Source organism: Sorex fumeus, unplaced genomic scaffold (assembly GCF_029834395.1).
Source record: "Sorex fumeus unplaced genomic scaffold, SorFum_2.1 ptg000093l, whole genome shotgun sequence".
Lineage (NCBI taxonomy): Eukaryota > Metazoa > Chordata > Mammalia > Eulipotyphla > Soricidae > Sorex > Sorex fumeus.
Window position 1 is genome coordinate 6,371,708 of NW_026606150.1, and position 8,526 is coordinate 6,380,233.

Below are 8,526 nucleotides of genomic sequence, written 5' to 3' on the forward strand. Positions count from 1 at the left end.
AGGCCCAGTAACGTCTCCATCGTGAGACTTGTTACTGTGTTTGGCATATCAAATACATTACGGGTAGCTTGCCAGGCTTTGCCGTGCGGGCAAGATACTCTCGGTAGCTTGCTGGGCTCTCTGAGAGGGGCGGAGGAATCGAACTCGGGTTGGCCATGTTGGCTGCGTGCAAGGCAAACGCCCTACTACTGTGCTATTGGTCCAGCCCATGCCGGCCGGTTAGCTCAGTTGGTTAGAGCGTGGTGCTAATAACGCCAAGGTCGCAGGTTCGATCCCTGTATGGGCCAGTGTGGTTTATTTATTTATTTTATTTTTTATTAGTGAAACACCATGAGGTACAGTGGTAGACTTACAAACTTTCGTGCTTGGGCTTCAGTTATACAATGATCAAGTACCCATCCCTCCACCAGTGCCCATTCTCCACCACCAATGTACCCAGTAGCCCTCCCACCCCACCCCGCCTCTGTGGCAGGGCATTCCCTTTTGCTCACTTTTTCCTTCAGGGTGTTGTAGTTTGTCACTGCACACTTTTGGCCGATTCTGTTCATTAGAAAACGGGGGACCAGAGCCGTAACACAGCAGGAAGAGCGCTTGCCTGGCATGCTGCCAACCCGGGGCTCAATCCCCAGCACCTCGTATGGTCCCCCAAGTCCCGCCAGGAGTAATTCCTGAGCGCATAGCCAGGAGTAACCTCGAAGCATCGCCAGGTGTGGCCTAAAACCAAAAAGTGGGATGTGACCGTTAGAATGTGTGAAAGTTTTTACTTTTTCAATTTTGGAGCCATGCCCGGTTGGCGTCCAGGGGCCACTTCCAGCAGTGCTGGGGACCTTGCAACACTGTGGTGTCACCCGGGCCTCTGGCATGCAGAGCTTGCTTCGTCCATCCAGCTACTTCCCTGGCCTGACACTTTTTTTTTTCATTGTGCTGCTAATTTTTTTTAATTCTATTTTGATTTTTGGTTTGGGGACACACCTGGTGACACTCAGGGGTTACTGCTGACTCTGCCCTCAGCCCCTGTGCTGCTATTTTTAGAATGAGCGTGGCAACTTTGCACTGGCATCTGTAAAATGAGGAAGAATGTTCTGGTTAGCAGGAGGCAGGTGGAGGGGGTGAGCACAGGACAGGGATACCCAGCTTTGCTCTCTGGTCACCATGCAGTGGGGCTGCCGCTCGGTTCCAGAGGGATGACATGGAGCAGTGTCCCACATGGTGATGGTCAGACACTGCTGGCACCTGGGCGTGTTGCCCCACCGTAGCTGCGCTACCTGCTGGTCTGTCACCTCCTGACTCAATCATGCCTCCGAAGGTGACCAGGAAATGAAGCAGGTGATTGAACAATTTGACTTCTGGCCTCTCACGCCTCGGCTGACAGGAGAGGTCAGTTTCCTGGCCGGAACTCTGCCTTATCGATCTCCCCCCTCTGGAACTGTGACCGTTGCCAGCACATCCCGCAGGAAGCAAACAAGTGTCTTGAGCGCTGGGGAGGCAGTTCCTGGCTCGTTCTGAGGGACACTGGTGCTGATCGCAGGTGCCCGAGGGCCAGTCTCGGTGGCTCCTCGGAAAATCAGACAGAATAGGAAAGATCACCAAGAAGGGGAGAAGTAAATTTAATGTAAAAAAAAAAAGAAATCAGCAGGAAACAAAGAAACAGTATTGGAAGAAAGAGAAGAAAGAGGCCCGGAGTGATAATACAGCGGGTAGAGCGTTTGCCTGGCACGTGGCCAACCCAGGTTCAATCTCCAGCATCCCATATGGTCCCCCAAGCACCGCCAGGAGTAATTCCTGAGTGCAGAACCAGGAGTAACCCCTGAGCATCGCTGGGTGGGACCCCCCCAAATCAAGCAAAAAAAAAAGAGAGAGAGCGAGAGAGCGAGAGAGAGAGAGAGAGAGAGAGAGAGAGAGAGAGAAGAAAGAGGTAAAAGGACCAGGAGCAGACACTCTGCCTGTGGGAGCCCAGAATTCACCCCAGCACCCCCTGATACCTGGAACACCGCTGAGAGTGACCCCTAAGTTCTGAGCCAGGGGTCACCCCTAAGCTCTGCCAGTGTGGCCCCGAAACAAAAAGATGAAGGGGAGGGGGTCAGGGAAGGTGCACCAGATCCACAGATGTGGCCCCCCAACACAACAAAATAAGAAAACAAAACAACAATGGGGTTTTCCGGGGTGAGCAAGCTAGGGCCTTTTACTGTTGTTGTTTGGGAGGGGCCCCACCCGACCGTGCTCAGAGCTGACTTCTGACTCTGTGCTCGGGGATCAATCCTGTGCTGGGGTCCAGGGGACCCTCTGGGGCATTGGGGATCAAACCCAAGTTGGCCATTTGCGAGGCAAGCATCAGACCCCTGCACTGTCTCTCAGCCTTTGCGCTGAGACCCGGGGCTGGGGTTTGGACAGCGCTGTTAGCTAAAGGATTAGGAGCTGAAGGAACCAGAAACGTCCGCCAGAGCTGGGGCCTCACACACCCTTATCTCTTGCATAAGTCTTGCCTTAAGGACCGTGTTACTCTGTCCATCACTGACCTCTGGCCTCATCCCTACAAGCTCTTTAACCCAGTGTACGTGAGCCCCCACACCCTCGCTCTCTCTGGAGGGCCGGATGGGCCGAGGGCGCTGAGGCCTGCAGCTCTGGGGTTCCCAGCGTGGCCCAGGCCCAGGTTCGAGTCAGAGTGAAGACTGTGAAAGCAAGCAGAGGGGCTGGAGCGAAAGCATAGCGGGTAGGGTGTTTACCTTGCAAGCAGCCGACCAGGGTTTGATTCCCAGCATCCCATATGGTCCCCTGAGCACCACCAGGGGTAATTCCTCAGTGTAGAGCCAGTAGTAAGCCCTGAGCATCGCCGGGTGTAACCCAAAAACAAAAATATGAAAGAAAGCAGAGCCCAGGAGGAAGCGACCTGCCTCTCTGCGGCTCTGTCCCAACTTCCTCGGTCCCCGTCACTCCTGGGGCACGTCGGGTCCTCGCCAGCTCCAGCGTTTGGGGAGGAGGGTGGGGGGCATTGTTAATCTTTAGATTCTGGGGCTCCAGAATTGGACGCCCCTGCTGGTGCCGTATTGTGGGAAGGTTTGGCCCTTCTAGATGGCAACCAGGGGGTCCTACAGGCACCTACAGGCACAGGGGGCATATAATCACCCCAAGGGAGCAGCTCCCCTGTTCCCCTCCATTCCCCAGACCATACCGGGCTCCATTCTTAAGGTTTGTGGGGTTATAATGATGCCCACTGCAAATGCAAATTCCAAATGAACAACTTGCTTATTCTTGTTTGTTTGGGGGGGGGGGGGCACGCTTGGCGATGCTCAGGGATCGTGTCTGGCAAAGCTCGAGGGACCAAATGGGGTGCAGGAACAAAACCTGGGTCAGCCACGTGCAAGACAGGTTCCCTGCCCACTGTCCTCTCTCTCTCTGGCCACAATGCCTAATTTAAACAGAAAATGATCAGCACATAAGGCTAAAGACCGAAGGGGACAGAGGGGGCTGGAGTGATAGCACAGAAGAAAGGGCGCTTGCCTTGCAAATTGCTGACTCAGGTTCAATTCCCCGCATCCCATATCATCCCCCAAGCAACATCAGGAGTAACTACTGAGTGCAGAGCCAGGAGTAGCCCCTGAGTGTTGTCAGTTGGGACCCAAAAAGACTAAATAAACAAAATATGGATCCAAAGGGAGAGGACTCCAAACACCTTTTTTTCTGTTTTTTTTTTTTTCAAGAGAGAAGTTTGGGGACTGTTCAACAATAGCCTGACCCAGGGTTGTGTGGGGTTGTGTTGTATGGTTTACAAGGAATGCCCCATCTTTGGCAAAATGGAATGAAGGCTCTGTTCAACTACCGAGGGCTGTTGTTTTCACAGCCGGGGCCTCCCCGTAACTCAAATCATTTGTTCAGCCTCATTCTGAGTTACTTTGAACTCTTTGCTAAGCCACACGAGTTTTGATGGAGAAATTCAAGCTGAAAAGCCTTAACACTCATGACTGACTTGTTGGCTGTCTCATGATCCCCTCCGAGGGGCCCAGAAATCAGTCGGGGGTGGGAACAATATGCGTGATAGGCGGAAAAAAAGCAAAAAGCGTGAACAAGTGTGACACTTAGACATTCTGAATACGGAACGATTCCTGGGTACAGATCCAGAGTAACCCTTGAGCACCTCCGGATCTGGCCCCCAAACTTAAACAAATAACCCTCCCCTACACATTCTTATGACACAATTAATTTTGCCACTTAATCAAAATGACACAGATAACAGAAGCAATACAGAATTTAAGAAGGCAAATAAGATTAAGCTTGTTTGCATATTCTATTATATTCTTTCGCATTCTGTTCCCAGTGAACATGGAGAAAGATTCTCTGAAGTTTGTATTTTAAAATGACTTTCCTTTCTCTCTCTCTCTCTCTCTCTCTCTCTCTCCTGCTATCCGAATATAATTGTTCACTCACTGAATAAAATTGCTTACTCAAGGTTAATGAGACTTTATTTAGTTCGGCTTCAAGGTAAGTAGTTAGAATATTGCTTTTGCTTAACTAAATGTTTTTAAAAGTTTTGCTCCCTTCAGTCATATATGCGGCTTAGATAGTCAAACAAAGCCTTAAATACAATTTAAGTTCTTATCTCCGAAAACACACAATTTGGAGGAAAGAAACAAAGTTTTAAATTTCTTAGTTTGTTGAGTTTGAAGGTCACATTCCTTTCCTTGTTTTTTCCCCCCTAAGTTTCTGTTTTATCTCTTCTTCTCCTCCTTTAGGAAAAGACCAATTTGACCCTGAAAGAGAACTCTTTCCACAGATTGTCTTCTTTTTTTTGGTTGGGCAGTGCCCAGGGCTGAGTCCTGGCTTGCGCCAAGGATCACTCCTGTTTTGTTTTTTGTTTTTTCTTTTTGGGTCACACCCAGCGATTCTCAGGAGTTACTCTTGGCTCTGCACTCAGAAATTACTCCTGGCAGTGCTTGGGGAACCATATGGGATGCTGGGAATCGAACCCGGGTCGGCCGTGTGCGAGGCATATACCCTACATGCTGTGCTATCGCTCCAGCCCCGGTGTGCTCCTGTGTTTTTTTTTCTTTTTTTTTTGCTTTTTGGGTCACACCCAGCAATGCTCAGGGGTTACTCCTGGCTTTGCACTCAGGAATTACTCCTGGCGGAATTACTCCTTGGGGGACCATATGAGATGCTGGGGATTGAACCCGGGTCAGCCGCATGCAAGGCAAATGCCCTACCCGCTGTGCTATCGCTCTGGTCCCCAGTACTCCTGTTTTTAACATCCCCTTTTACCATAAGTATTTTGCTTCCCTGGTGCTCAGGTCCTTATTTTTATTGCTAGAACATTTCAGCCCTTCAACTAGCAACTTCCGAACTTGTAAGCTGTAACCTGTGTAAGGCCCTGATACCCAGCCCTTACCCCGGGGAGGAGGAAACTGGCCCCAGCTGCAGGGACGTTATTACAGGCAGCGAGAAGGATGGCATAGACAGCACTGGTGGTGCCAAGGCACAAAGACAGATGCAGGACGAGCGACGGATTCATACTTTCCATGCTGTTCCAGGTTTTCCAATTTGTCTGGTTCTACTGTTGAGTGTGACATATGACATTCCCCCCCTTAAGCCCTAAGAGAAAGCCGAACCCTGCCAAGAGGAGTTTTGGTGAAGCAATGGCATGGAAACCCGGGCATAAGCATCGCATCCCTCGTATCAGCTCCTTAAGGGGCCAGAGCGATAGATAGCACAGTGGGGAGGGCTGGGTTCAATCCCCGGCACCCCGTAGGGTACCCTGATCCCTCCAAGAGAGATCCCTGAGTGCAGAGCCAGGAGTAACCCCCCGGGCAGCTCAGGGTGTAGCTCTAAAACAAAAACCAAATAAACAACAACTCAAGAACCTGAGCTCTTTGACAAAACAGTTGTAATTGTAAGAGCAGAGAGGTATTATGACACCCAATTGCGGGACCATCTTTCCTCCATGCTAGTATGAACAGGCCAGGCACTATTGCTACGGAAAATCATTTCTTGTCTTGTTTCTGGGCCATAACTTAACAAAAGGTTATTCCAGCCTTCTCGGGGATGGCCCAGGATGCTGTTAGGTGGGGAAAGTTGAATTTCCCAGTGACCCAAAAAGGAACAAAACTGGATTTCAGCTAGGTCAAAACCAGATTTTGAATACAGCCACGCCAACCGAACAATAAATAAGCTCCGACAGAACAAAACCAAATTCCACATAGAAGGGCAAACGGCACTGTTCTGCCTGCCCAGGGTTAAGAAGCTTTTGGTTTTTTTTTTTTTTTGGCTTTTTGGGTCACACCTGGCGATGCACAGGGGTTATTCCTGGCTCTGCACTCAGGAATTACCCCTGGTGGTGCTCAGGGGGCCATATGGGATGCTGGGAATCGAACCCGGGTTGGCCGCGTGCAAGGCAAACGCCCTACCCACTGTGCTATTGTGCTATTGCTCCAGCCCTTAAGAAGTTCTTTTTGATTTTTCAAATTTCCCTGAAAGGGAACTTAGGTCAAGACTTTTCATTTTTCTGGGCTTGTTTTCCAATTTAGACTCTTCAGTTTAATTGCTATCCAACAAAATCACAGACAATGACGAAAGCACCTCATTTCTGGGAGAGGGTTGTTTGGGGGCTAAAGCCAGCGGTGCTCAGGGCTGACTCTTGGCTTTGTGCTCAGGGATCACTCTTTGTTGGGGGGTCCTATGGGGGCTTGAAGATCGACCCGTTGGGCCACGTGCAAGGCAAGCACCCTGCCCATTGCACTTTCTGGCCCCTCGTTCTTGAGGAAGCTAACTTCCACTTTGTCTTGTTCTCCAGTAATAATGTGTCTGGCTCCGTGTGTCTGGATAGACTCAGGGCTTTGATTTTGGTTTTAGCCAGTTGGGGACATCTCAGAATCTCCCACACAGGTGAGTTGACTATAAACACAGAAGCGGTCACACGCACGCCCAGAGCTACACGCAGAGTCCCTGGATGGATTCGCTGTTTCTCTAACCTGACCGGAGTCACGGGAGGACAGCAGATGCGAGGCTGAGAAAGAGGGGACTGTCCCCAGGGCAAAGTTATCCCCGTCCCCCACTGGGACTAATCCTGAGTTTCTCAACCTTTCCAGTGGATTCCGCTCTCAGCCTGTTTTATGGAAACAGGTCAAGGAAAAGCCCTTATTGGCTCTACAGATGGGGGGGGGGGGGGAGCCCGCGGGATGGAAGTCAAACTTTGGATTGCAGCAGTTACTGGGGGGCTGAGCGACACTTACCTTGCATGCCACAGACCTGGTTTCCTGTCACCCCATATGGTCCCTGGAGCCCCCCCAGAAGTGATCCCTGAGCTCAGAATCAGAACCCTGAGCACAGCCAGCTATGGCCAAAAAAAACCCCAAAGTGGTTATTATTATTATTATTTTGCTTTTTGGGTCACACCTGGCGACGCACAGGGGTTACTCCTGGCTCTGCACCCAGCAGTTACTCCTGAAGGTGCTCAGGGGACCATATGGGATGCTGGGAATCGAACCCAGGTCGGCCGCGTGCAAGGCAAATGCCCTCCCCGCTGTGCTATCTCTCCAGCCCCACCAAAGTGGTTATTAATTTCATTTACTGGCCTTTTTTTTCCCCTTCCACTTTTTAGGTCACACTCAGTGATGCTCAGGGGTTTCTCCCTGCTCTGCACTCAGGAATCACTCCTGGCGGTGTTTGGGGAAACCATATGGGATGCTGGGTTTGAACCCAGGTTGGCCACGTACAAGGCAAACGCCCTCCGTGCTGTGCTATCTCTCTGGCACTTTCTGGCCATTTCTGACCATCCGCTGGTCTCATTGAAGAACGATGTTCTCACCCCTGTCCTCTCTCTCTCGGCCAGTGCTCGTCAATATGAAAGATGAGTCTGTCCCTTCAAATTCTGACCAGAAGAGTGCTCCCCAAACGCAGGAGAAGGGAGTCCCCGGCACCCTCAGCTCCCATGTCATGGGGGAGGTTGATTATCTTCCCTGTGTCCACTCCCCTAAACCTGCCACCTGGGCATTGAGACCTGGAGGTCTTAGAGGAGGCTGGCGATGGTCCCCTGGTAAGGACCTAGGTCTGGGAAAGTCTGCAGTGTGTCAGGGATGTACCCGCCCTGTGAGTGACCAGCAGGCTGGACATCCTTCCTGCTTGGCTGATGGTGCGCCTGGGACCTGGCAGGCTGGGATACTGCTGACTCCTGAGAGTATTTGCAGGTCTGAGGTGTGCCAGGTGGTGGCTGTGGAGGGGAAACATCTCATCCTAGGGCCATTTCCTTCTCTGGGGCCTGGGGAGCCATTGGAGGTCAGGGGAAATGGCCGAGGAGTCCCCTAAGCTCCTTCATTAGTTCTTCGTGGATGGGACGCCATGATGCCCTGAAAGAGACGGCGAGGCGGGTGAGGGGGGCCGATTCATAGCACAGTGGGTAGAGCATTTGCCTTGCATGCAGCCGACCCGGGTTCAATCCTCGGCATCCCTTATGGTCCCCCAAGCACCGCCAGGAGTCATTCCTGAGTGCAGAGCCAGGGGAACCCCTGAGCATTGAGCATCGCTGGGTGTGACCCAAAA

At 51.4% G+C, this 8,526-nt stretch overlaps 1 non-coding gene across 1 annotated transcript; it reads left to right on the top strand.

The window, feature by feature from the left end:
• Positions 1-213: 213 nt before the first annotated feature.
• TRNAI-AAU (transfer RNA isoleucine (anticodon AAU)) lies at positions 214-287 on the top strand. The gene has a single exon. It is a non-coding gene; the product is annotated as a tRNA-Ile (tRNA).
• The last annotated feature ends 8,239 nt before the right edge of the window (positions 288-8,526 follow it).